The sequence below is a fragment of the Ambystoma mexicanum genome, chromosome 1p (assembly GCF_040938575.1).
Source record: "Ambystoma mexicanum isolate Mex_15411 chromosome 1p, UKY_AmexF1_1, whole genome shotgun sequence".
NCBI classification, from domain to species: Eukaryota; Metazoa; Chordata; class Amphibia; order Caudata; family Ambystomatidae; genus Ambystoma; species Ambystoma mexicanum.
The window spans coordinates 1,382,726,005-1,382,753,371 of NC_090921.1; the positions used below are offsets into that span (position 1 = coordinate 1,382,726,005).

The following is a 27,367-nucleotide window of genomic DNA, read 5'->3' on the forward strand; positions in this document are numbered from 1 at the left end:
GTACGGGTAGTGTGGCTTAGGATGCTGAGAGGGTGGCTTAGGATGCTGAGAGGGTGGCTTAGGATGCTGAGAGGGTAGTGGCGAAGGGGATTCCAAACACGAGACGTATTTTAGACTGGGAATCAAGCTTGTAGATTTGTGCATGCACGTGTTGTGCGTCTGTTTTGGCGTTGGAAAAAAAAACCCTTGATAAATGCGAGACCTCCTCTAGATGCGAGATACATAAAAGGCCTACCTCGGAAAACAGTGACATTAGTGGAAACAGTGCATCATTTTGTCATTTAGGTAAGTATGCAAGGCTAATCTCAGATGGAGTTGTGAATGTTGGTATGCCCATACCTGGACGAGTCTCTAAACACTAGCCTGCGCCACATCTAGATAATAGTGTGAGTGTTGGCATGACCACACCTGGATGGAGTCCTAGACATTGGCCTGCGCCGCGTCTGGATGGGAGTGTGGGGGCCAGCAGGTGCCACACTCAGACAGAACTGTGAGTGCTAGCATTGGTAAAGGTCAGGTAACCCACTAACCAATATAAGCTCAAACTCTGCATACTTATCTCACTCAAAAAACTCACACAACCATCTCTCGCACAACAAACTGCACGCACTTCACAACACTGCAACAACACATAAGCCGGAACAACAGCACATGCGGACTGACTCCGATCCGATACCCACACCAAAGCTCAGCACCCGGTGTATACTGAGTTGAAGCTGCCAACAGAACACCACTCCTCTCACTATCCTACTCCCTTCTTCACCTTACTAACCCATCCCACCTTCATCGTTTACTGATCCGCCTGAGCACCTGGGGACCAATTCCGTTGGTGACGGTGCGCGGTACAAATACCTTTAACATTTAACATAAATTGATGTGACGATGGGGTGGGGCGCATCTTGTTGAAAAGCGTGGCTCTAGTTTGCCTATTTATATAAAAAACAGTTTGCGTGAAAAACACAGATTTGCGCGCCTTTCTGCCCGACAATCCCCATACACCAAACAGGGATTTTTGGGCAGAAAGGCGCGCAAATCTGCGTTTTTCACGCAAATAATTCAATGAATCAGGCTGAGTATGTTGCAGGATGCTTTCTGTGATTATGTCTGCTTGTTGCATATTACGGTCTCAGTTATAGTTGAATGCTTTACTCTTGCTGCGCCTGTTCTCTCAGTATTTTAGATATTTTTCACCATCTTTCTTTTCCCTCTTTGCACTCTGTTAAACCGTGCATACTTTCCTACTCTTAACTCTTCACTTTTCTCATTTGCACTTTTGCCTTCATGCACCTCTCATTCATCTATCTTCCTCAGCACCTTTCTCTCGCACTGCACCTCTCATTTGATCCTATCTATACATGGTTAGCTCCCTCTACGTACCCCCTTTCTGCACCTGCTTCTACCCCTCCTTCTGCACACCCACTCGAACCATTTAATGTCTGGCACTTGACCCCTCTCTTTCTCCTCAGTACCTCGCTTCCTTACAAGCCTCTCCTACTTCCTGAAAGCCGGTGCTTAGTATTGCACTGTCTTAATGATACCTTCCCCTGTTTTCCTACTATTCTGCATCCCTCTTCCTTTCTGAACTTGCTTTGTCTTTCTGCCCCCCCCTTTCTCTCCTCTCTATCTATATATCTCCCCCTCAATCTGCAGGACACCACTCTCCTCCCACCTTACGTTACATGGTCTTTCTAAACAGGTCTGTCTCTCCTTTCTCTTGGCACCTCTTTCATCCCTCTGTATTTCCCCTGGATACCACTCACCTCTTTGACACCACTGCCCTCTGCACATGTGTCTTGGTCCCTTGAAAGCCTCTCTGCTAAACACTCCCTCAACTTCTTTTGTGCACTTTTTTCGCTGCACCCTTTCATCTCCTATCTTCTTTCAGTCCTTTGCCCACAATCTACTCCTCACCGACTTACTTAACCATGCACTCACTCCTTTCTCCAAAGCTTCATCCTTACATCTCTTCTGTATTTTCTGCTTGCACCCCCTCCCCCCACACCCCCCTCTGCCCCCCGCACACAGCCTGGGCACATCACTCTGCATACCTCACTTCTCTGCACAATCTTGTTCCACCCCGAGATGTACTCCTCTCTTACTCTACTTTTCTCTCCTCTGCACTCCTCCTTTGCACATGCACAGTTCTTTCTTCTCATCTAAAATCCTTTCTCTTTGCAGCCCACCCCCTCCATCCTTCGCTCATCTGTACTTTCACCTGCCAAGCTTTTACCTTGATACTCTCCTTTTCACCGCAACAAATTTGCTGCTGCAGCTGCTACTGGATTTCCCTTGCACTATTTTTTTTTTTTTATTTGTTTATTTATAACACAGCACAGAGGAAACAAGACAATAATGGCATGTAAGTCCCACAGGCAAATCAAACAAAATAGATTCAAATGCCCTTCCCTCCCCACCCCCACAGGATCCCGCATCAGCGGCAGAGGAAGTCTCATTCAGTCTGAGCGAGTTGGGAGCCCCCCTCCGATGGGGAGAGGGCCCGGGCGATCAGGCGGGGTTTAAAAGTGAAGGCCGGGTAATTCCGGTCATAGTCCAAAACTGGGGCCCACATGTCAGTGAATCGGTGAAGCAGACCCGCTTTGGATGCTGTGACTTTTTCGGCTATTCAGATATCCCATAGTTTAAGCCACCAGAGAATTATCAGGGGGCCTTCTGCAGACTTCCAAGTGCAAGCCACTGTGATTTTGGCAGCCAGTAACAGCTGGGAGACCAGTGCCGCTCTTCTCGGATACGAGTCCGGAAGTGGGATCCCCAAGAGGACCTGTTCAGGCGTCAGGGGGATCTCCATCTGGGTCATCTCTCGGATAATGGCCAGGCATCGAGTCAAGAATTCTTTCACTCTGGGGCAAGTCCACCACATGTGGAAGTAGGAACCTATAGAGCCACACTGGCACCAGCATTGGGGGTCCAGGGTTTGCTGGAAATGATGGAGGCATAAGCGGGAGGTGGGTAATAACAGCGCAACAAGAGTTTATGAGCGCATTCCCGATTGGTAATGCATCGGGGTGTCGTACGTGTTCTCGTCCAAACGTCTATCCATGTGTGGTCTTCGATCGCTCGACCCAGGTCCGATTCCCATTGGGTCATATAGGAGGGCCTGAAGAGTAGGGGGGTCATCCTGCAAGAGTTTGTATAGGGCCGAGATTTTACCCCGGGCCGGCAGGTCCTTAATCATAAGTTCTAGGGGGGCCAGGGGTCTGATTGCAGCGGCTCGAGTCTGGGGGTGAGTGCACCAATGCCTTAGTTGGACATAAGAGAATCTGTCCGTCTCTGCAAGCTGGAAAATCGATTTGCATCGTTCAAAGATGAGAGGAGCATCGTTCTCAAAGAGCTGTCCCAAAGTTTCAAGGCCTTCCGCCACCCAGTTCCTGAAGTTTTGCGGGCGAGCTCCCGGGGTGAAGGCGGGGTTAAGAAAAATCGAGGCTGAGGTGTGAGCCAGTCTGCGGCAGTCTGTCCACATCGTTTTGTCCGGAAGGTGCTACTTCTTCTACCTGACACCGCGGAGCGGTGAAGCGGAGCTGTGAGGCTGAGGTGTGAGCCAGTCTGCGGCAGTCCGCTGCAGACGCGGAGCCGCGCCCGAATGGAACCCGAGGTACGTCCCCCCGTTGGTACCCACGTTGGTACCCACGACTCGAGGGCTGTTAAACCTACCCCGAAAGACCGACGCCCGGCAAAGACAGCAAAGCCCGGGCGGGGGAAAGATATGTGCCCTGGTAGAAGAAGAAGCGAGTCAGACTCGGCATATAGACCGCCCACGTCCCCGTCCCCGTTATCTTCGGTGCTGCTAGCAACTCCTTACAGCAAAACTTCCAAACAGACCTCAGACGTTTCGGGCGAAATTATTCCTGACAAAATTGAAGATTCCGTACCCGAGCCCCACGACAGTGGTCGGCTCACTCAGCCCAGCGGACTCGCAGAGGGTCGCATCGCAAGGGCTGGCACGGGCAGAGCCCTGGCCCCTGGACCCTGAGTGCTCAGGGGAGGACCAACAAGTTGATGGCAGGGTGCAGGTAATTGTGGACCAGCCGAGAGGTGGACCTCCTTCGGGTTCACGCAATGCAACTATTAACCATCAAGGTGTAGGATCGATCAGCGCTATCCCAATGGATGAAGGGATTAGCGGGGCCTGGTGGCGGGATTCGGAGAGGGGCTCGGAAGTGCCCGAAAATACCCAGCGTACATCTGAAGTGATAGAGGTGAAAGAGGCAACGTGGAATGCAAACCCGGAGAAAGAACGGACAAAGAACGCGAGACAACAGCAGTCTCCTAAGAGACCAGCCACAAACCCAGAAGCCCGGAGGAGCGCGGCGCCCAATTGCGTCATATCAACCGGAGGGCTTGGGGAAGGAAAAGAATCAGCAGATACACAAAAATTAAATGAGATTACGGTAGCAACTGAACAAAGAAAACTCTCACCACACTGCTCGTCGCTTGGAGCAAAGCCAAATCCCAGGAGGGAACAAGACAAAATGACCACGAAGAGTACTAACGAAAGGAAGAAAGATGACCAGACATCTACTCCACTTCAAATTGAGGTGTTGCTCCACAAAACCACCGGGGAGGCAGAAATCAGTGGCCTAGACGAGGAACAGACAAGGCTAAAGAGGTCTTGCCGGCCAAAAACCCCCGGAGATAAAGGGCCAGGTCCGGACCCGGAGACTGAGTCAGATCTAGAAGTAGAAGCCTCAGACAGTGAGGACCTTATAGAGCGAGAACCGGACGACTCCAATAAAGAAACGGACGGAGAACAAGTGAAGGCGGGAGCGGGGGTCTCAAAGAAGAAAAGAAACAAAACGTCTATTCCATCTACAGTGAGATCCCAAGGAGCAATGAAGAGAGCATCCATGAGACCTAGAAAACTGACGGGACCGGTGGTACAAATCCCAACAAAAGGCCCCAATAGAGGAGCCCCGATTCCGAAAGGGCTTCCCAACCACTTGTCGTTCCGCTCGCTCAAATCCTTCTTTATCCAACAACATAAAAGAAAACTGAGCGTCGATACTGAAATATCAGATGCGGAGATGCTGGAACTCGTAACTGAACCTCAGCCGGCTCAAAAACAGAAAAGTACAGAGCCATCTATTGGAGTATCAAAAAAAATAAGCTCGCCAAACAGGCCATTGAGTGAAATGTCAAACAAGACAATATTCAATTTACCCAAGGAAGCTGTAAAAACCAAAGAATCTGAGGTCGCTGAGGGTAGACAAAGGGATCCACAAGGTCAGCTCACGAGAATCCCCGAGATCAATCAAAGGGAAAGCCTCGGCGACGCAGGAACAACAGCAATAGAGGAGATAGAGATAGAGATTGAGGATGAGGATGAAGAAGAAGAGCAAGAGACCGACAGGACTATGGACCAAATTTCACAGACCAACAAGAACGAAGAAGAGCTTTGGCCGTGGCCGAAGTCCCATCTAAGCAGCGCCCATCAAAAGGCTACGCCAGGAAGGATAAAGGCGCTCCCCAAATTGAACATAGAGAGGGCTGGGAAGTGTGGTGGCTCCCCCAGCACAGGGAGAATCACTGTCAGAGACCAAGGATCATCAGAAGAAGGAGCCACCTTTGATTCAGTAGTCCAAGCGAGAAGATCTGAGAAAATGCCTACTCCCCCGAAACAGCGAAGACTTAGTGAGATTGCAGCGTCATTACAGAACGAACCATCCAACAAGAAACCTGACATGATCGCCATCATGTCAGCGATGACCGTCGTTTTAGCGCCATTCTGTAAATTATACAAGACAATCAAGGGGAATGTTCAAGACAATACGGCAATTCTATCTAATATGACGGATAAATTGACCCACATGGAAACTCTTTTCTTAGAAACCAGTGAAAAAATGCTCATGCAACATAACCATTGGGCAACTAAACCAGACGCCGTTGGAAAAATTGGGACCATGGCCCTACAGCTTGGTCAAGGACCACCAGGACTTACAGATCCAGGGTCACCGCAGGTGCAACCCACTCACAGGTCGCTGTGGGAAAAAAAAATTGAAGCACTGGAAAAGAAAATCGAGAAGTTGGAAAAGTGGAACAACGAAGTGCAAGTAAAATCGCCTGCAAGGGGGGCTCCAGGGAGTGAGGAGGGGTCTCGCCCTCAGAGAAAAGAGAATACTCTGCTTGTCTTAAAGCAAGGTAGAGAACCAGCGACTGAGGCCACAGAAGACTGAAACACCAGTACGGATTCTAAGGGAAACTAGAATCAATCTCAAGAACCCCACGAACCAAAGAGCCGCTCCAGCCCGGAGGGCGGTAGTTGAAGAGGATGCAACACAAATCAAAAATCACCAGGAAGTTAACCAGCCCAAATCCCCGAAAACAGTGGAGGATTTCTTAGAATGTGCGGACCTAATGAATATATCCACCTATTCAGAAAACGAGGTCGTTGAGATTTTGGAGGCAACGGATGAACCGCGGGAAATAATAAAAAAAAAAAAATAATGATGCCTTAGGAGGTAAAACATCCTCAACCTTACCAATTAACAAAGAGGGACAAAGTAGATCGGATGAACACAATCCCAAAAGCAGCTCAGCACAAAGATTAACGGAGGACACTTCTCATTATGGAGACAAGAAAAATAGAACCACATCACCCTCATCCCCAGTAACTAAGGGAATAAAAGACTGGTGGGTCAGTCCACGTAAAGAGTGCCTACCCAAAGAGGATCCTGAAAAGAGAAGAAAAGTTCGCAAAGAGATCAGAATATTTAAACTTGAACAAATGGTTCCAGATAGAAATTTTATCATCTTAAACAGACCGACCGTCCTACAAATTACAAAGAAAGTAAAAATCTTGGAAAACATCTCAACGAAAGATCTAGTGCTGGTGGAACCCTATCACAGGGAGAAGAGGGCGAAAGCGTATCTCCACCTGAAAGAAACGGCCATCAAAGGCATCAATGACTCGGTATATCAAGAACTGGATCAAATGGGTTTCCGCCTGACGGAACTAAAGAACAGAATGGGCACCCAAAACCGGGACGAGGGAAGGGTGGAGAGGCACAAAACACATTACCATTTTAGATCAAGAACGGAAGAACGATATCGAGATAAGCGATACACCTTCCCACAACAGAGACAAGAACACCATAGACATGAGTACAAAATGAAGGGCGAAATGCGTGGAACTGAAGTAGGGGAGAGGGATGATATAAAGTCACCACGATATTATAGCAGGAAAAACAAGCAAGAGCAGATGGGGCATTCGCCGATAAGACACAGAGATGATCAAAGGCTAAGGGGCCCCCCTGGCAAATCCGATCAAGAGCAACGACACCAGAGGAGGACGGTCCGGGGTAGTCCCAAAGAAAAAGGGGAGAACATCGAAAAACAACCAATGGGTCCATGGAAATGGCTAACGACGGCCTGGAAGAAAAACCAGGCGAAATAGCAACGACCAGGGGTGGTTCGCTCCGATGACAACTGCAAAGAGAGAATAAGCGAACTCCCCGGCAAGGACACTATCACACTTGGATCCTGGAATACGAGAGGTCACATGCACCTCACGACACCAGGAGACGTTGACCTCAGCCAGTTTGATATCTTATGCCTGCAGGAAACCTGGCTGATGGAACAACCTGCCCTAGATGGGTTCTCCTTGGTGATCGCACCGGCAGTTAAAGGCCTGATGGGAAGACCATCATCTGGTTTGCTGACAGCGATAAAATCGGGCTCAGGCCTCACAGAACCAACGTTGTGGAAACAGTCCTACGAAACACTCGTAATCTTAACCACACAGGAGGAAAATAACCCAAAGGCGGTAATCACCCTGCAAAAAACGGTGGCAATTATCAATTGCTATTGGAATCCTCAGCGTTCATCCACGAAAGCCTTCTGTGACAACTTGAGTGCGCTGATTGACCAGCTCTACGAAGAATTCGAGCAAATCGAACTGATAATTTGCGGGGATTTCAATGCGAAATGCATTGAACCCATGGCAAACATAAAGTGCCCCACGAATTTCCGGGGCCCAGCCGACCCTACGGTTAAGAGAGGAAAGGCCTGGAATAAAATTTTGAGCTCAAGAAACATTCAAAATGTGGCCACGCTGTTCCCCAATCAAACGAATCTTCCAACATGGGAACGGAATGACTCTAAAGCAACCTTAGATCACATTTTTGTGTCCAACGGTCTCATCAGGGATCTGACAAGTTTCAAGGTGCAACAAACTGCCAGCAGTGATCACAACCTATTGAAATGCTCATGGCAGACGTCCAAGAAACAACTAAACACCTATGACTGGGCGATTGAGGTCAATTCACAACAAACCCGCGTTCGTTTAAAGGCACAAGACATCGACAAAATCAACCGAGCGTGGGATCGGAAAGAGGGCGCCGACCCCAAGTCGGTCATTAACCAACGACCAAACTACTTGCCCTTGTTAGTGGCCTACCAAGTCAAAGGTGCAAAAAAGAAAAATGAAAGAACCGTCACGGCCCACCAGTACGATAAAGATCTAGTGATTAAAAGAAAAGTGGTCCGTAGATTACTAAGAACAGCAAAGAAATCCAACACAATAGAAGATTGGAAGAGCTGGGGTCTTGAACAACGAAAATACAAAAATTGGCTCAGACAGCAGAGAGCCTTGCAATACCAAAGAGACGCAGAGGAGATGATGTCTAAACTAGCAACTAAAAAAGCTAGTGAATTTTGGTCCCTCTTAAAAAACAAGAATGCGGACCAAAGGACCATCACTGCTAATGCGGTAGCAGAAGAAAGGTGGGTGCAGTACTTCACGGCCGAATTTGAGGGACTCCCAGGTAGCAGGGAAGAATTGCTACCGGACCTTGAAACACCATGGGTAGACCTGTCCAACACTGATGAGATTGAAATCGCCATACGGAACCTGAAAACATCTAGAGCTCCTGGACCGGATGGGCTAACAAACGTAGACCTCAAAGCATCTCCGGTGGAATGGGCCAAGTGGATCAGCAAAATATTTGCCCAATGTGCCAGTTCAAAGATGTTGCCAGAATCTTGGCTAAGGGCGGTGATCGTCCCAATCTATAAGAAGGGCCCAAGGCAAGAACCAGCAAGCTACAGGCCTATAGCTTTATTGGACATCCTGGGCAAATTATATGCCTCCCGCCTGCTAGACCATTTTCGGGACTGGGAGAAAAAAAGCCCGGCTAAAGACCCACTCCAATCAGGTTTTCAAAAAAAGGGTTCAACCTCCATCAACTTAATGGTGTCAAATATTCTCAAAGCCAGAATTAAAGAAGGAGCCCCGAAGGTCTACTTGGCTTTTGTCGATCTCTCAAAGGCCTTTGACATGGTCGACAGGCCCACGCTATGGGCGAAGCTTCAAGCCTGGAAGTGTCCAGCAAACATCTTGGAACCCATGATGGCATTAAACACAGATACAAAAATGCGTGTAAAATTGAATCATCAAGGCGCGCTCTCAGGAGAAATCATGGTGGGACGAGGGGGTCAAACAGGGATGTCCGCTAGCCCCTGCCCTGTTCATATCTTTCCTAGGGGACTACCAAGAAGCTGAAGCGAATATTCGGGCTTTTCCCCCGAAGATAGGGAAAATGGAGATCCCTCGCCTAATGTACGCAGACGATGTTATCCTCATCGACCAGACCAAAGTGGGATTGCAAAGAAAATTACAGATCCTTGAAAAGTACATCGAGAAAAACCACTTGGCAATTAACAAGACAAAGACCAAAATCATGGTAATGGAGAAAGTGATCAATAAAGGATCAGCCAAGTTAAACATATTCCTTGAAAAAACCAAACTGGAAACTGTAAAGTCTTTCAAATACCTAGGGATCGACTTGGATAGTTCACAAACGGATAAGAGCTTACAAAGCCAACTATGGGAGAAAGTCAAACGTCTCACAGCCCAAACTAGAGCGATTGACCGCAAGTATGGCAAATTCTCCCTGTTTCCGGTGTTAACTTTCTACAAAGCCAAGGTAGTGCCAACATTAATCTATGGAGCAGAGACCTCGCTATACCTCCAAAGGAAGACTTGGGCCAAATTGGAAGGATATGTATGGAAAACAGTATTGGGGCTCCCAAAATCCACCTCCATGCCGGCGATCAGGAGAGATCTAGGGCTGCTTTCCTTGGCGTCTATGGTGGACCAAAGAGCGATGAGCCTATATAGAAAAATCATCATGGCCGAGGGACCACCCATTCTGGCATCTATAGGTGAGGAAATCGAAACTGGGAAGTGCACGGCCGTGAAAAACTGGGTAAAAAGGAGAAGGGACGATCTGGCAAAAATTCTATGTTCAGAAAAAGAGCTAAAAGAAAACCCCGACAGAATCAAAAAGAAACTAGAAGATCTGGACTGGATCACGACCATAGAAAATGCCACCGGGAACAAACTGTTAAACCATCTCCCGCCTACCTGCAACAAGGCAAAAAAACCATTACAATACTGCGCCAAGTTCCCTGATAAAGGATTGAGAATCAAGATTATGAGAGCAAGGCTCAACCTCCTCCCAACCAGAGAGATTAGTGCCATTAGAGGAGGCGGAGGGGATAAACAGTGTAGACTATGTAAAAAGCACGATTCCACGGAAACATTGAAACACTTGGTGATGGAATGCGTAAACACGAAGGAATCAAGAAACCTGTATCTCCCTGCCCTTGATGAGAATTTATGGATATTTCAAACAGACGAGTTGTGGAACAGACTGATCTCCGGTGAAAACAACAAGTGGTCGCAAGCCTTTGCTAAACTCATAGACCGGGTGTTTGACCAAATTAGACGGCAAGACCTCCAAGATGGTCCGCCACAGTAGCAGGCAGGTGGCTAGGGGCCATTGTAATTGCATTCAAGGAACATCTGTACTTTCTACTATTGTCAATTTTGACAAAACTTGGTTTTTACCGAGTAAAGTTCAAATAATAAAAAAAAAAAAAAGAAAAACCGGGGAGGCTGCGCTAAGGGATCCAGGGATGCCTCCACGCCTGCGGGCCCATTCCCATGCTTTCAAGGTCTGCTTAGTGGCAGTCAGTATCCCTGGCCAGTTGCGTCTAAGAATAATGGGAATGAACGGGAGGAAGCGGAGGGGAAGAGGAAGGCGAGATTGTTCAATTTCCACCCATTTCGGGCGATTGGAGGCAAGGTCCAAAGGTTGAAATTGGGCCAATTGTGCTACAATGTGATATTTCCGGAGGTCCGGGACTCCCAGCCCTCCCAGTTTCGTACTGGACATCATTGTTCTCCGGGGAATCCGGGCTTTCTTGCCTTTCCATATAAAGCCAACGATTTTCCTCTGGAGCCGCTGCAGAGGGGGAAGGGGGATTGTGGTTGGAAGGGCAGCGCATAAGTAGAGTAATTGGGGGAGAAGGTTCATTTTGCTTGCCGTAATGCGCCCCAGAAGCGAGATTTCCTGTGTCTGCCAACGGGCTAGGTCCTTCTCTAGTTCCGCAAAGAGTGGGGGAAAGTTGGCCTGGTAGATCTTCGCAGGGTCAGCGGGGATCTGGACACCCAGATGAGGGATCGCCTGAGTATTCCTTTGGAGCGAGCTAAGATTCTGCAAGGCTTCTATCTCGTCTGGGGACAGTCCCACGCCGAGGGCAATTGACTTGTGGAAGTTGATAGCGAAACCCAAAACATCCCCAAAAGTCTGGATCCTCTGCTAGGGCCGCCGTCAAAGAACCTTTGATGTTTGTGATGGTCCGCAGCACATCGTCTGCGTAGAGGGCAATCTTGTGTTGGGTAGCGCTGATCTTCGGGCCAGAGATGAGGGGGTTCTGGCGAACTCGCTGGGCCAACGGCTCCATGGCCAACGCGAAGAGCAGGGGAGATATCGGACATCCCTATCGCGTGCCGCATGTGAGGGAGATCGGATCCGACATGCGGCTGTTGACTCTCAGCCGGGTCCTCGGGGTCTGGTAGTTCGCCAGGGCCATCCGCATGAACATTGGTCCAAAGCCAAAGGCCGTTAAGGCGAAAGAGAGGTAAGGCCAGTCTATTTTATCGAAGGCTTTAGTTGCGTCCAGGGCGATCAGGGCTAATTGCTGGGAACCCTGGGCAGTGACTTCTATTAGATCTAGAGCCCTGCGGATGTTGTCCTTCGTTGATCTGTGGAGGATGAACCCCGTCTGGTCCGGATCTGTAATGCTCGGGAGGATTGGGGCAAGGCGGTTGGCCAGGACTTTGGAGTAGATGTTAGCGTCCAAGTTCAACAAGGAGATTGGTCTATAAGAGCTATTTTCAAGGGGGTCTTTTCCAGGTTTAAGAATTAAAACGGTGATAGATTCCTGCATCGTTGGGGTGACGGTGCCGGAGACCGTGAACGAGTTGAAGAGGCGGGTCATGGGGGCCACCAGTTGAGGGCGGAAGAGTTTATAGAAGCGTGTGGAGAACCCGTCAGGGCCAGGAGTCCTCGGCTTTAGGCCTTTGATAGCTTCCTCCACTTCCTCAATAGTAATCGGGGACTCCAGTTCCACTCTCGCCTCCGGATTGAGGGGCGGAAGCGAGGCTTCCTGAATGTAGGCGCGCTGAAGATCTGGGTCTCGCGGGGTCGCGGTCATTATCTCCAACTGGTGGGCTTTCGCCAACCGTAATTTCTCGTCTTCCGAGTGATGGGTCCTTCCTTGCACATCACGCAGGCCTGGGGTGAAATTCCTGCTCTTCTCCTTGGCCAGTTTACTGACCAGTAATTTGTTGGCTTTGTTGCTGTGGACATAGTACCATTGCTTGGTTCTGGTCAACAGATTCGCTGTAGCGTCAGCGTAATTCGCTTCGAGTTTCTGCCGCGCCATCCGCAGGGCCCTGTAGGATTTCGGGGACCAGCCTTTGCGTTTGTGAACGGCCTCTGCCTCGCGAACCTCCGTTTCTAGGATAATCCGTGCTGCCTGCTTTTGTTTGTGGTAAGCGGCGCCTTGGGCAATCGACTCCCCTCTAAGTACTGCCTTCATAGCATCCCAGGTATTGGCCGGGGAGGTGTCTTCGTCAGGGTTTTCAGCGAATACGTTTTTAATCGTTGTAGCAATCGTATCTCTTATAGCCATGTCTCCCAGGATGGGGTCGTACAGGCTCCACTGGCGGCGGGGGATGTGGATCCGGGTCGTGAGCCCGCAAGGCGAGCGAAACCGGGGCATGGTCTGAGAGGATCCGGGAGCCAATCTTAACATTATTTGTGAAGGACAGAATCTGGGGGGAAACCAGCATCAAGTCGATCCTGGAGAAGGTACGATGAACGTATGAATAGAAGGTGAAGTCTCTCTTCAGGAGATAGCACTCTCCAGGAGTCAACAACGTTCAGCGCACGGAATAAGTGGAGTAGGGCCGTGGCCAGCTTCAGGTCTCTAGCTGGCGAGGGGTGAGACCTATCTCTGAGTGGGTCCGGGACCCCGTTGAAGTCGCCTCCAATGATCACCTGTCCCTCAACGAATGGAAGGAGGGAATCCTCCAAGTCCTGGTAGAAGCCCTCCTGGTGCTCAGTTGGGGCGTAAGCTGAGACCAGGGTGTAGAGTTGACCAAGTACTGAGCATTTGACCGCTATGAAGCGGCCCTCGGGGCAACTCAACGAGTCTAGGATCTGAGGTTTCAGGGTCCTTGGAAATAAAATCGCAGTGCCTCCTTTCTTGGTACCTCCGGAGGCCAGGAATTGCAGGGGGTAGAGCTTGCTTCGTAAGCGAGAGAAGTCCGTCGGGAGCAGATGCGTTTCTTGCAGGAATGCGATAGAGGTTCCCTCATTATGCAGCATGTGTAGGATGGATTTCCGCTTCGGGGGATAGTTCAAGCCTCTGACGTTTAGAGTGGTGAGCTTCAAAGTTAGGTGCGGGGGGTGCAGCCCCTAGTCCGCTTGTTGCGGGGGGAGGGTGGAGTGGTGCGAGCCGAGTCAGCCATAGCCGTGAGGGACATGCAGGATTAAGGTTTCCAATGGCTGAACGTTTTTAAAGGAAGTCTCCAACGGGAGACAAGAACTTCCAACAGTGGCCTCCAACGAGAGGGCCAAACTGTGACCGGGGGGACCGAATTTGATTAGTCGGTGACTCCCCCGGCCACCCTGGACGTCGCAGGGCGACATCTCCAATGTAATTGAGTCTCTCCAGGGGTAAAATAGATGACATCCACCCTGGAGGAGGGTATGGACCGCATTGGGTCCGCGGTAAGCTTGTGGGTATTTCATTGGTTCCTGCGTTGTGTTTCGGAGCTACTAGCCCCCGCTATCTGGTTTGCGGTTCCGCTGCACTCTCGACCACGGGGTCCGCTTTGGCTTGGGTGAGGCAGCGTCTTGACCAAAGCTTGTCTGGCTTGAGGAGTGTGGTTCTGTAGACCCGGGGGGAGTCCGGACGGAGGATGGCAGCTGCGTCGTCCAGATGGCTAATGGAGCGAGGAGTGCCCTTATATGAAAACTATAGTGCTGTGGGGAACAGCCAGCGGTAGCGAATCTGTTGGTCTCGCAAGAAGAGCGAGAGAGGGCGCAGCAACCTGCGCTTTTGGAGGGTCAAGGGGGAGAGATCCTGAAAAATCTGCAATGGGGAGCCTTGGAAAGAGAGTTCATCTTTGGAACGGCCTATCACCGAGATGGCTTCCTTAGTGGTGTAGAAGTGCACTCTTGTAATGACGTCCGGAGGAGTTTGTGTCCAAACCCCGGCGGGGCCGCAGTCGGTGAGTGCGGTCAAGCAGGAGCTGTCTCATCCATGTCTGGCAGCAGGGATTGAAAAAAGAGGCTTACGTATCCGGGAAGCTCCTTATCGGAGATTGTGGAAGGGACCCCACGAATACAGAGTTTGATGCGCCGGGAGCGATTCTCCAAATCCTCCTGCTTAAACTCGAGGATTTCGGATCTGTCCATTAGCGTCCGGATAGAGCGCTGGACCTCCGTTAGTGCATTAGTGTGATCCGTAGCCAGCTCCTCCGACTCCCCCAACCTACTTTCGATGTTGCTGACTCGTTGTTCCGTTTGCTCCAGCCTGGACGTTAGTTCGGTCATGCAGGACCTGAATTCCAACTTGATGTCGGTCATAAAAGCCTGGAGGTCCTCCTTGGTTGCAAACGACCCCTTATCTTCAGTGGATTTCTGGGGAGTGAGTTTGGGGGGGGGGGTCGGACTTCTCCCCTCTCTCCGGGGCAAGCAGCATGGTGCAAATGTCACCAGATTTAGTGGTTTTTGAGGCTTTAGACATGGTTTCAAGGTGAAGGACCGGTTCAGGGGGCTCAGCCCGGCAACCACGCACCGAGACTCGGGGCACCAGCCGCAGATTCCGGGGACAGCAAGGCTAGGGGAGTGGAGTGGTCCGGGGCGCCCCAGGAGGCAGTGCAAACAGTCAATGGTCAAGTCCCCCCCAAGAGTGATCAAATACCTTGGTGGCCTCGCTTCAAGAGGCCAGGAGGTAGCAGGTCCACAGGTCACCCTCCGTAGATAAGGTCAGGCAGCCAGGGTCGTAGGTCTGTTCCCCTCAGCTGTAAAATGGGGATGGGCAGGGGTGCCCCAGGAAAGTCAGCAGCGTAGCTCAGGCTGGGGGGAAGGGGGCAGCCTCTCAGGGCCACAGAAAATCAAGATGCATCCGCGCTGGTGGCGTGGAGCCGGGGACAGCCGATGTGTAGGAGCCCCCACTCCAGGAGGGAGCCCAATGGCAGGTGTTACGTGGCCCCTGGATTCAGTGGGGGGGAATGTAGCGCCCCGTGAGGGGGACCCAGTGGGGCTCAGGCAGGCGGTAAGCTCCGATGAGGGGATGGGGAGCAGCCACCGCAGGATCCCTCAGGCTAAAAGGCGCGGACAGCTCCCACGCGGATGCAGGGTGGAGCTGTCGGGCAGAAGGGAGCAGGCGGGATCAGAGCGCTGCCAGTACACCCGGGGCCCCTCGGGTCTAGGGCCTCAGCAGGGAGAAGAGCCGGGACGTCTCGGCTCGTGCAGGTGAGCGAGTCCGCGTCGAGAGCTGCAGTGGATTGGGGGCCCATTCAGCTGATCATCCGGGTAAGCCAGTCGACCCATGCGGAGGCCATCAGTAGAGCTGCCACATCGCTGGCGCTCCAGGCCACGCCCCCCTTGCACTATTTTTTAATACGTAATTGGACAGTGTGCATGCATGCATGCATGCATCCGCAACAGCCCTTTCTCTTCGGTAAACTGACCGGAGTCTCCAGTGTGCGGTGCAGCTTTAAAGACCCTTTCTTTTTGCCATTTCTTTTTTCGCTTAATTCCTTTGATATTTCTTATGGTTTTTCCATCTGATGCCCAGTTTGGCTGCAGTCTCATTCCTTCTGCTTATGCCGAGTTAAACTAGGCTCAGTGCCTACATCGGTTGTGACTGGCAGATTCCTGCGGCAGCTCCACAATGTCTGGTGTGCTTGGGGACCAACTTCTATTGGGACCGCTTCTGGCCCTGTGGCATGCCTTTGGTCAAATGACTTGCCAAGCATCTTCAGCGGCAGGAGATCATCTTTGGTAGGCCTCTGCCACAGCACCTTCAGGAGCAAAAAGGAAAAAGCCAAATAAGTGGTATCCTCTTTCAGGGCACCCCATCCTGGAAACTCCGTCCAAGGGGTTTCTCAAGCTGGGAGGGACCCTAGTGATCTTCGGAGTGCCAGGGGCAACACTTGAGGTTCCCCACACAATGGCTATCGTTGGAAACCGAATCTGAAGGTCCTCTCAACAGGACGTTGAGCCGGAATACACAGTACCTGACCTGATCTCCTTACCTGTTGTGCGAGGCCCAGAGGAGACCCGGGCGGGTCCATGAGTGGTGAGGCCGGGGCAAAACAGGGAATTGTAGATCTGTGGCAGGGTCGCCGCCTGAGTCCGGCGCAGATGGAGAGGACAGGTGCCACAACCCTCTGGAATGGGAAGACATTGGGGCTAGGGTTCTCCCTGGCACACAACACCAGAGTTGAAGGGGAGGAACAGACCAGCGAAAGAAAAATGGCTGACACCACAGGTATGGAGGAGCCACAACCCGAAACAAGAGCACAGAGTGGATGGCAGCCCAGGTCACATGTCCTAGGAAGGTGTCAAGAGGTCCCATTGGACCTAGGGAGGGACACAGTGATTGACAGGAACCAAGCAGGGCTAATCTAAATACAACTCAGGGGAGTAACGTGAGGTTCTCATTCCCTTTTGTACCTGATAGGAACTGGACCCTGACGGAGAAGGCTCCTCCCTTGCCTGGGCAGATTATGACTCAGAGGACCCGGAGGAGGGAACAAAGGACTGCTGCTTATGTCTCTAAAAAGGACTATTGCTGAGAGAAAGAGAAAAAGGGTGAAGTAACCCTACATGTACCTGATATTATTATTTTATGTTCCATTAAAAAGCCTTCTATTCATCTTTATGAACCCACTATACATTTACAGGGGCCAAAAACGGGTCAGGGTCTGACTATCCCCATAAAGGGGTTAAGACCACACAAAGGTCTTAAGGACTCCGCTAGGGCTTAATTGGTCTACAAGATGCACAAGGATCTCTTATAAATGGAAGGCCCCCCCCCACTTTGGGTGCAGAGGCCCAGAGGAGCCTCAGTCCTGCCAGAAACTTCAGGGCAGTCATGGCCATGACACAATGCTAAGTGCCACAAAATGATCTCTTTTGGTGATGCAGACAGCAACAGGACCCATCGGGGACCATTTCAGGGAGGGGCTCGGCGGCCTCTACAATGGGTCTAGACACCTTTACCTCACCAGTCCAGTGGCTGGTGCTGACTCTAATGTCTCTGCCTCCAACATTGGATCTTCCTCACACATCCTCCCCATTGGTGAACTTGGACCCATGGCTGTCTGAGGTACGAGGTCCTACTTGGACACCTGCATCAATGGCTTCCTTGCGGTTCCACAGGCCCTTCCTTGCTGCCACCATTCGCATCGGTGCAACCTGTGACCCCAGTGGTTCTGCCTTCTCCCCCTCTTTCCCCTTCCCTGACCCCAGTGCTAGAAGTGCCCAATCAGGGAGCCCTGACAGACGCAGATTGTGATGATGAAGAGGGTGTGGAGAAAGAGATACCTTCCATTGCCAGGGCATTCCATGAGCAAATTACTGGCATCCTGCATATCCTTGTTCTGAAGGCTCCACAATCCAGGCGTGCTGTCCACTGTGCACACTTCCAGCAGCCTGGAGCGCACAGTATTCCAATCGAAAAAGAGGTCTCCTTGAAGAGGCTGAAATGCTTTGTCAAAAACAAGTAGTAAACGAGTGGATGCGCAGTACAGCCCTTTACCAACTGAGAATACTTGCCTGCTGTCGTATCTGCTAATCTTTGTTTGTCATGGTGGTTACCACTCCCTTCTGAGACCTCGACATTTGCTTCCTCTTCATCTTTACTTAATGAGGAGGATAAGCTTCTGGATGCATTTGGCAAAAGTTTTTCAGAATTCTACTTTACCTTAACACCAGGCCAGCGTCCACACCCTCTTTGCTGCAGCTAATCAAGGACTGTGGAAGCAACTGGCATGTTTTGAGAAGTTTCTCCCATAAGTTATTACTTAAGATCAGGGCTTCGAGGCATGTCAGGTACCTCAGGACTTCATGCAGGAATCGGTAGATCAACTCAGCATCACAGGGTATGCTTATCAGGGTCAATGTCTGGAGACAAGCCTACATGAGGGCACCAAAATTCAACACAGATGTTCCAGAACACATTCTTGCTATTTCTGAGAGTATGACCGGGCAGGAGGACAGCACCCATATGGTGAAGTCTTTAACAGTCCTGGTGTCACAGATGGCTTTAAGGTCACACCAACTCTCAAAGACAGTTGAATGTTTTTTGTTTAAAGATTTGAGAAGGGTCTCACTGAGGATTGTCCGGCTGACTTGTGCAATGCAGGCAGTTCACTCCCTAGCCCAGACATCTCGACCCCTAGAGATCGATATCTTCTACCATCTAAGATGCTGCTGGTGATGGTCTAAAGGCAAACTCATATTCTCTCTCTAACTCCCTCCGGGAACAATACTAGGTGGTCCCTAGCCTAAGTTCCCCAATACAATAGTGCCTTTCAGAAACTCCATCGACATTTGGTCTTTTCCTATCACAGCCTTATACACTGTGCCCTGGTGATCTATTCTAGATCTCTTTATTCTACTCCATTTCCAATTATTAGTCATACCGTCCCTACCCTCTCTCCCTCAGGCTTACTCTCCTGTCCATCTGATGTTGTCTCGCTCTTGCTCTCTCTCGCTCTCGCTCTCTCTCGCTCTCTCTCGCTCTCGCTCTCTCTCGCTCTCTCTCGCTCTCTCTCGCTCTCTCTCGCTCTCTCTCGCTCTCTCTCGCTCTCGCTCGCTCTCGCTCGCTCTCGCTCTCTCTCGCTCTCTCTCGCTCTCTCTCGCTCTCTCTCGCTCTCTCTCGCTCTCTCTCGCTCTCGCTCGCTCTCGCTCTCTCTCGCTCTCTCGCTCTCGCTCTCGCTCTCTCGCTCTCTCTCGCTCTCTCGTGGCTGGGTCAGTAGCTTGCAGGGTCTGCAATCGAGAGCCAGCCCTATCCCATAGAGGGAAGGTGGAAAATGGAAGGGCCCAAGTTCCTGTCCCTTCTTATTATGCCAGGCTGATTCTGCAGAGTCCCTTTGTTAATCAACCCATATTTGTTTTGCACAAAGCTGGCCAGTTTCTTTCTGTTTTTTGTTGGAAACTGTATTCCAGCACGCTTGGTTGTAGAAAGCCGAGATAGCAGCCTGAGAGTGACTAGATTCAGAAGTGGGCCATATGACAACTCACCCAAGCAGACACCACAATGAAGTGAGGCCGCTATGTGACACAACTCAGCAGATAGAGCACAAAAATATTATGCTTACCTGTTATGGAGTTGCAGAGCGGCTCCCCGTCCAGTCCAACAATTCATCAAACCTAGGAAGCTCTCGCACAAATTGGGACATGGACTTCCAAACTCAGCACAGTGGGCTGCCATTGGCAAACCCGGGTGGACCCACATGCGAGAAAGGGGCAGAACTTAGACCCTGTTTTATGTCTTTTGTCAATTGTATCACATCTCAGGATCCGAGTGGGGAGAAAAGTAAGTGGTTGGCCTGGAGAAAGACCAGGAGAGGATAGTCAATGGAGGAAGAGGGTGAAGAATAAAAGGAGACTGAGGATGCACAAACGTTTGCGTTGTTCGGGTGAGGTCAGAGGAGGCGGAGAACTGACCAAGTGAACAGGCGGAGCAAGGGTGGTGCAGAGGAGCATAGAAATTCATTATTTAGGAAGTGTGCAAGGTGAGATATTGGTTGGTGAGGGAAAGTGGTGCTTAGGTTTTGAGTGTTTCTTCAGTGGTAGGGGAGAGTAGGGAGTGAGTGAGTGAGAAGGTGGCTGAGAGAGTGAAAGGGAAACTGGTAGAGGGGGAAGGTACAGTTTAAGGGCTATAGCATTGTGAGTGAGGAGAGGGGAGAGTAGTGGTGTGGAGAGGGGGACAGTTGTAGGGAGTAAGATCGAAGAGGGAAGTAGACAGTGGAAAGAGAAAGTGGAAAGAGAAACATAGGAGGGATGGAAGAGGTAAGTGTCATTGAGAGAGGAGAAACCATGAATGGAGTAGGAGGAACGGAAGAGTGACCCAAATATAGGTAGAGGAACGTTGGAGCACGGAAGGAGAAGCTCAAGTGGGGCTTGAGTGTCTGGAAGTCACAAACCCTGAGTTACATCACATTGGGGATTCTTCAAGTAGAGACCCCTAGATTGTTCTCTGTGGGAGTTTAGACAGATGAGGTGTTTGCCTTTAGCTGATCACCTTGAGCTAGGCAGTATGAGAAGTTGGGTGTTACAGATCTATAGTGACCAGACTGGGGTTGAGGGATGCCCTGGTTGGGAGAGATTGCCCACCCCTACGGTAGGTAGAGAGGGACTGCACTTTGAGAGCCCCTTTACTAGAGGTATAAAAAAAAAACTTTGTCCTGTCTAGTTGATCTGGAGACCATCTGTGATACTCTACCTACTGCCTACCTCCAACCTCAGATCTTACTCTGCCATACACACACAACCCCATACTTGCCACTTTTCTCCCGCTCCACTTTATTCTACTCTCTCCTCCTGTCACTACTACTTCCCCTCTCCACTACACTTCCCACGACACTCCTACTACTACTCTTCTCTCTCCACGACACTACTCTCCACCCATACCTTCTCTCATTCTTCTTTCACTCCCTCAGTAACCTAATCATTCACTCCCAACTCTCTTAGGTCCACTAACATACCTTACATGTACGCGCAAACCCAAGTAACACTTCCTCCCACCAACCAATACCTCACCTTGCACACCCCTTCTGCGTTTCTCATCCATGCTCCCCCTACACCGTCCTTCCTCTGCCTGGTCTCTTGTCTCCTTTGCCCCCTTCTGCTCCCTTGGCAGCACCGAACAACCCACACTGTCTGGTTTTCTGTGCCTCCTTTTGCCCCCCCCCCTCCACCGCCTTCCTGCTATTGGTCCACCCCTCCCCCAGCCAGCTGGTTCAGTGGACCAATGACTGACTTCAGAACTGAGGCCCTGCCCCTCCTTCCTATGCAGGTCTGCTGGTGTTTCTGAACAAAGTTCATGTGCCCGCCAGCATTGGATAATAGTGGCTTTTCTGTTTATGCTTTAAACTTTGTCATGTTCATGTTAAGATTACACTGAGCATCTGGGTTGTTTGTGATGTAGACTGTTTCACTGTCGTACTGAAGGTAACCTCATGCCGAGAGTGTTGGTAGTAAAGAGTCCTCTGTATTACCCCTTTGCAGTTCTTCAGTTCCTTGCAGGCTCCTTCTCTTTGGTTGCATGCACATTTCTCTGTTGCAGGTTCTGCTGCGTAATGTAGTTCTCTGTGAAAACCAGGACAAGTCTGGCAATCATTGGGTGAGAAGACTTGATACTCAATTCAAACATGCAGGCTCTAGGGCAGGACTGGCTTTGGTAATGTGCGTGGTATGCCTCTTCCACCCCAGGCTGGGAAAGGTCACCATCCCCTCTTGACAGGGTCAGGTGTCTGACCCTATCACACTGGCCTACTCCCAACAAAAGGCTTGTCTTTTCTTCCTGGAAAAGGCTAGATCAAAGTCCTTTGGAGGTTCCTCTTCTTCATCATGGGGTGGGCTTTTCCAGGTTATTCACATTGCCGAAACCCAAAGAGCCAGGCCTGCGCACCATCATGGACATTTAACACTTCAGGTCCCTCTTGACATTGGACTGAATTGGTTACAAGGGTCTTCACCAAGCTGATGGCGGCGCTGGCAGACCATGTCAGGCTCCAGGGGGATGCACGAATGCCCATTTCTGGACAACTAACAGGTCTGGAGGTGGCACTTCACTCTGTGAGGTACATTTGGAGGATATGTATCAATTGGGTCTTTCTGTGAACTCTAGGAAACGGTTTCTGGTGGCTTTCACAAAGCCTGGTGTTCATCTATTTCCACTGTGGTGCAGAGCTTGCTCGAGTCCTCCCTATGGAGAAGAGAATCTGGGAAATGCTGCCTATATTTCGTGTTCATGACGGGACTATAGCATGGTCGTTAGATGCAAGTCACCATCAGTTTACAGGAGCATTTGCCCAAAACATATGCCAGTATATAAACATGCTCATGCTGACTGTGCCAATATTTGTCCATGAAGTTTGTACAAACATATGCCAGTATAACCATATAAGGATTCCCAGCCAGTAAAAAAGATGCCATGCCAGAGAAAGTAAGTATATCCAGACTGGCAATACTGTAGTGGCATCTATACAAGAATGCCGATTTAAAATGCCTGGTTTAAAAACATGTGAACTACATCCTTTGCAAAGTATTTGAAAGACACGTTTAGTTTATTTGCTTGTATAGCGCACCGAACCCAAAGGTATCTTGGCGCTTTTGCTTGCATATACAACAAAAGTTACATAATGGTGCAAATGTTCTCATACATACAAAATAGGGCTTTGAAAGTAGAGCACATTTGTGTACAAAATTCTATAAAAAGGATGAAAACTGCGAAGGATAACGGCTAGTGTTACAGATCTAGGCGTGAGTCCAATGCAGGTATGTGTTGTCAACAAGGATACATAGAGTGAAAGTCGATGTAGCATCAGTAGTGGAGAGAAGTCTTTAATTCATCTGGGAGAAGAGCCACATTTTTACATTATTTCTGAAGGCCAGGAAGGATGGTTCAACTTTTAAGGCAAAGGGTAAAGGGTCCAGGTTCTGGCTGCCATGAATGGGAAGCTAGACCCACCTCCTTGAATTTTGGAATGTTGAGGCAGTGTTGGTAGTTAGTTCTGATCGGTCTAGAGGATTCCTTTCTAGAGAACTTGGCAATCAAGTATTTAGGGGCTGAATTTGATAGACATTTGTGAATTATCATTAAGGTTCTGAGTGTGATCCTGTCTTGTACTGGGAGCCAGTTGATGTTACGTCTCGCTTGTGAGATGATGTTGGAGCGAGGAATGTTTAGATCTAAGTGTGTTGTTTTGCAGCACTTGTAGCTTATTTAGGTTTGGCTTGTTTGTGCCTAAATATACACTCTAAACTGTACTGTTGTAACACCTTATAAGTGCTCTAGCAAGAGTGATGCAGCTGGCAGTGGACAGGAAGGGTCTGCATGCGTTTATTAATTTGGAAGTGTATGCGGTTGCTGAAGCTGTTGCGTTAACTTGTCTGGTTATGGAGAGAGTGAAATCTAGGTAAACCCCTAGTGTTTTGGCCTCCTTTGACACTTTGATATTGTTCCCTTCAATATTGAATGAAGTGTAAAGGGGATCTAGCTTGTTGAGTCATTGGCTAGAACCGATGAGCAATATTTCGGTCTTGTCATCTTTGAGACAAAAACCATGCTCGGCCATCCATGCTTGGATTCTGAGATAGAATTTGTTTAGGAGTGTGGAGTCTTTATCGTATGAACCTGAGAGCGTGATGAGAATTTGCGTATCATTCTCATAGTTTGTATAAAGGATTCCCTTGAAGCTTTATAAATGTTTTATAAGGTTGGGGAGACACAAGAGCCTTGCAGGACTCCACATTTGATTAGAGAGGATTCTGCTGAGGCTGATGGGGAAAAGACTCATCGTTCTGTCTGAAAGGAAGGATTGGACCCACGCAGCGGCTATAGATGAGAAGGAAGCTTCTGTGGTCAAATGAGTGGTTAGAATATTGTGATCATCTAAATTAAAAATCTGCTGATAGATCGAGTAAAATGAGTAAGGCAGGGTAACCGTTGTCTTTTGCTTTATCCATCTGGATTTTTTGATCCAAGAGGGCTGTCTCTGTACCGTGTCTCGGTCTAAATCCAGATTGCCTGAGGCCGAGAAGATTGTTTCGAAATGGTTCTGTATTTCGATATACGCTGCTTTATCCAGTATCTTGAGCAGAAAGGGTGCGGTTGTTATCGGTCTGTAGTTTGTGGGAATGCTACGGACCAGATTCGTTTTTTTGATGACGCATGACCCAAGCATCTTTGAGATTTTTGGGGACTGAGAAAGCGGCAAAGGAGGAGTTAATGAATGATGTGATAAAAGGCGGAAATTCCTTTGAACCCTCTTTTTATAATTGTGGCTGGGAAAGTGTCTCCCTGGCATCTAAAGGGTTTAAGGCTAGAGATTATGGCTTCTACTTCTTCAGTGACTGGGGAGAAATCAAATAGGCTGCAGGAGTTGAAAGGAGAGGAGTGGATTTTGCTGGGTTTGGCATTGGATGCAAGACTGAGTTTTTTGGCTTCAATTTTCGTTTGTGATAGTGCAATTTTGTCAAGAAGTGCCTTTTGGATATTAGCGCACCAGAGGGTGTCTTTCTTGCTCAAGGCTGGTGGGGAGATAGGTGTCTCCAGCTCTTTGAGTGTAGAGAAGAGCTGTTTGGTACTGGCCTTGGTGTTCAGAATTCTATTATTGAATGTGTCGCTTTTCGTTTTCAGGATAGCAGTTTTGTAGGAGTTGGAGACGTTGTCAAAATTTTCCTTGTTCTGGGTGGATGTTTCTTTTTCCACTTGGCTTCTTGTGGATTACTTAAGGCTTTCAAGTCTGATGAAAACCATATGTTTAAGTGTGCTGGAGGTTTGGTTTTTCTCTGTTTGAGCGGTGCTATTTGGTCAAGGGCTTGAAGTAAGTTCTGGTTATAGGAGTCCACCAGGTTGACAGGGTCCTTGTCTAGGTTCTCAAAGGGTTAGTGATGGGTTGTACTATTGAGAGTAAGTTCTCCGAGGTGATCAGATGTTTCTGGTTAAGGCAGGGAGGGACTTGTTGTCAAATGGGTGTTGGGCGACTGCAATCGGGGATCTCGAAAGATATGACGTGGTGGTCGGACCATGCACATGGTAAGTTTGAAAGTATTTTTATGTTGCAATTTAGATCAGCTATCCAATTGAGGGTTCTGCCTTTGCTGTGTGCTGGATCAGCGATGGGCTGTAAGAAGCCTAGTTCTGTGAGTGGGTTTTCAATGGCTGTGGCATTGAGATCTTGGGTGTCATGTAAGCCTAAATTCAGATCACCCGTTAGCATGATTTGGGATCTGGGCTTAGTGTTTTGGGTGAGGAGGTGTGTGATGTCCTCCTCGAAGATGGACAGAGGGCCAGGTGGTCTGTATAAGAGGTCGATAAGTAGCGTATGAGCAGCTGATAGAGCGAGTTTGGCTGAAAGCAGTTCTCATGATGAGAATGGTTTGCTGGTGAATTCTGAGGCCAAGTTGGTTGTTGGTAATGAATGCGACTCCACCACCTCTACTAGTTTATCTGTCGGCTCTAATGATAGTGTAGTTTTCACAGAGTGCAATCGTAAGGGAGGGGTCGCGCTGCTGGGTGGAGCCACGTCTCTGTGACTGCTAGGAAGTCCAGTTTATTTGCAGAGATGAGGTCCGCTATATCTAGCGCATGAGCAATTAGTGATCTGGCGTTGATGTGTGCTCCTCTGATGCAAGGGATCTCTGCGCCAAGGGAGGAATAGAGAGGGGGGCTTAGAAGCTAGTGTGTCAAGTAAACATGGTGAAGCCAGCAGCCAATCTACAATAAGAGTGTATGTGTCCACAGTAAATGGCAAGGCCAAGAGAACAAGTAATTTCAGTTGCATGGAAGAATCCAGCAACATTTTGTTAATTGGAGAACAGTTCATTTTGTTTTCTGAAAACCCAGCATGTTACAGTAAGTCAAATTTCGGCCTGCATTATTTCTGTTATTTCTTTGTAGCACTAAGATGAGCGTTAGAAAATGAAACCCTCAAATATAAAAAATGTAAACCTTTGACAGGAGATTGATTCCTAGGAAAATGTTATAATCTTATCTTGTTTAAAGTGACATTTGCAGTATGGAATGTACATTTGCAGTATGGAATGTTTTTTAAACCATGGCGGATGCACGCTCAGGGCAACCGAATATATAGATGATGCGTTTGTTTCCAAAAGTCTATATTCAAGTAAATATCGCATTGACAATTGAATTGACCAGCATGTCAATCATTCATCAGTGTAGTAACAATTTATCCCCGGATTTAATTAATGATGTCCAATTTCTTTATATTTGAATTTATTTATAGTTTTATTCATACGTACACCTTCTGTGTAACCATGTGTGCTTCTTGCATTAAAAAGGGGAAGGGAGGAGGGGGCCTATAAGGAATCAATGCTATTAAACGGGCATGTCCCAGATTTATAAAACAAACTAGGTTTAATATATAAAAATTGCACATGCTTGATTTGGGATGGGTGGGAAATTCCCCTGAATTAGATGTTGCCCGATTAAAACATCTCACAATACCAACATAGGACAGTGTACCACATAATCACACTTCGGTTTGCTTTTACCTGTCATGCTCAGTACAAAAATACCACAACACACTAATCGTATATGGACAGACTGGAACTACAAATGTAAGCCCATCTTGCCATGCAATAGCACTCATCATGTTCGTTTTACCCTTGATGCCCAGTAAAATATGCCATGCCATAGTAAGACAGTAAATGGAGACTCACACCCCCAATGTAGTCCAGTCTAGCTACTTAATAACACTTTTGATATTTGCTTTATCCAAGGTACCAAATAAAAAATGCCCTGCAAAGCAAGAAAGTATATGTTGACTGGCACCACTAATGTAGGCCAGTCTAGCCATGCAAGGATACTCAAAATATTGGCTACACCCTTGATGCCAAGGAAAAAATGTTTCATTAAGAAAGTATATGCAGACCGGCACTATTAGCATTAAATGTAGGCCAGTGTAGCCACATAATAACACTCATCATAGTGCCTTTACCTTTGATGCACAGTAAAGTATATTTACTGTGCATCAAGGGTAACACAAAATAGAATGCCTTGCTGCAATGGAGGACCTGATGGCCCTCTCAACATCTCATCCTCTTTGCAATGTGAACATGCTGACTTGGAGAAGAGAACTTCTCTCTTGTCAGTCAGCATGTCTACTCTGTTATGGCAATATTGTGGCGGCAGGGCCAGACTTATGACACCCAAATGCCTCTCTTTACTATGTGCTGTGTTTGTGTGGAGCCTTAAAAAAACAAAGATGTGTGCCATAGGCACGCAC

General features: G+C 48.9%; 1 protein-coding gene across 1 annotated transcript in view; it reads left to right on the top strand.

Moving 5' to 3' along the window:
• The window catches only part of ITFG1 (integrin alpha FG-GAP repeat containing 1), a 1,448,837-nt gene that overhangs the window by 889,046 nt on the left and 532,424 nt on the right, over window positions 1–27,367 (top strand). The gene's annotated exons all lie outside the window — the stretch shown is intronic.